Source organism: Sinocyclocheilus anshuiensis, unplaced genomic scaffold, assembly GCF_001515605.1.
Source record: "Sinocyclocheilus anshuiensis isolate Anshui unplaced genomic scaffold, SAMN03320099.WGS_v1.1 scaffold1543, whole genome shotgun sequence".
In the NCBI taxonomy this organism is placed as follows: Eukaryota; Metazoa; Chordata; class Actinopteri; order Cypriniformes; family Cyprinidae; genus Sinocyclocheilus; species Sinocyclocheilus anshuiensis.
This window is the reverse complement of record NW_015551074.1, coordinates 1254644-1256367: the sequence shown is the minus strand read 5'-3', so window position 1 is coordinate 1256367 and position 1724 is coordinate 1254644. Positions and strand designations below refer to the sequence as shown.

General features: G+C 35.8%; 1 pseudogene; it reads left to right on the top strand.

Annotated features, from left to right (window-relative positions):
- The window catches only part of LOC107662241 (glutamate receptor ionotropic, kainate 2-like), a 54639-nt pseudogene extending 53280 nt beyond the window's left edge, over positions 1 to 1359 (top strand).
- The last annotated feature ends 365 nt before the right edge of the window (positions 1360 to 1724 follow it).

The following is a 1724-nucleotide window of genomic DNA, read 5'->3' as shown; positions in this document are numbered from 1 at the left end:
TGTTTGATTAGGGTTGGGGCTAAACTCTGCAGGACACCGGCCCTCCAGGACCGAGTTTGGACAACCCTGGATTAAAAGCTGCTCGTGTTGCATGTATGCAGCATCTTTGTTTGGATCATGATTAAAATGCAGTGGTTGCCTCTAATTTTAAATGGAAAGAGCACAGACAAATCCTTAGTTTGTTTATATGAAGAGATTTATTTTATTTGTGTCACTTATGAATTTGATTTGGGGCTTGTTTTAAAATTTCAATTTAGTTTTGTTATTTACATTTTATTAAAATGTAGTTATTTGGCAGGCGCTTTTATCCAAAGTGACTTACAAATGAGGACAATAGAAGCAATCAAAACCAACAAAAGAGCAATAAAATGCAAGTGCTATATTAGTATATTATAGTGTTATATTTCAATTTCACAAAGAAATGTGCAGCATTTTGTCCAAGCAATAATAAAAGGACACATTTAATTTATAATTTTGTAAAAGTTGAGTGAATCATTACATCCCTAGTAATTAGTTACTTTTTTAGGGAGTAACGCAATATTGTAATGCATCACTTTTAAAAGTATCTTTCCCCGACACTGACCACGACTGAAACTCACTCAAAGTGTGTCTGTGATTTGCTCTTCTGTGCGCAGCGCTCGTTCTGCAGCGCGATGCTGGAGGAACTCAGGGTGTCTCTGAAATGCCAGCGACGGCGGAAACAGAAACCCCAGCCGCAAGCCATCGTCAAAACAGAGGAGGTGATTAACATGCATACCTTTAACGACAGGAGGCTCCCGGGGAAAGAGACCATGACCTGACGCCTCTCCTGTGACTCTCGTCCAAATGACGGACACGAAGATGTTTCCTGTGGAAACGCGGATTCGTGAGCGATTCAGAACCGCATCCCTCACAGATCAGCAATCACTTGTGTTCTCATTTTACCTTGCTTTTCTCTGTTTTCTCTGTGAAACTAGCTCAATGTTTTAAACCCTTCACTTTTACTCATATGCTGCCTTTATTGCTGCCTTCAAGAGCGCCTGATAAACACTTTTCCCCATATTCTTCAATAAAGAGTCCTAAGTCGTGAACCAAACCGACCCGCTCCATATGAATCACATTACAAACTCTGATATGAAAATGCATTTGTAATTGGGGCAAAAATAAACTAGATTTAACGTCTTTTAATGAGCTTTTCATCCCATCTTCTCAATACAATATAAAACTAATTCCGTTTATTAAGAAGTCATGTCTCGGTTTACAATTTCTCAACATTCTGGGAACATTAGTCTAATCTAATAATAACCATTAGAAAATGTTCTGTATTAGTTTGTTAAACAAAAACCTAAATATAGGGCCCTATGATTTCCTGATGAATATTAAACTGCAAAAATACTGTTTACTTCATGAGCATTTGACCGTTTAATTTGAGAAAAACTAGCATTATATCATATACAAACAGAAACTTAAAGGTCCTCATGGCAACCCGTCAAAATAAAAGCTCGGTTTAACTTGAAATTGTGACAGAAATATAGGCCTATTACTGTTGTGCAGTTTTAATAACATTATTAAAACTCTATTTTTTAAGGGATAATCACACAATATTTCTTCCATGTTTTAATTTTAATAGTAAACCCCCTTTGTTAACCCAAAAAATAAAGAGTTTACCTTTCATTTGATTAAAAGATAAATTAAATTACTGTTTTATTCCTTCATTTGATAGCCAGAAAAAATAAAAATACACA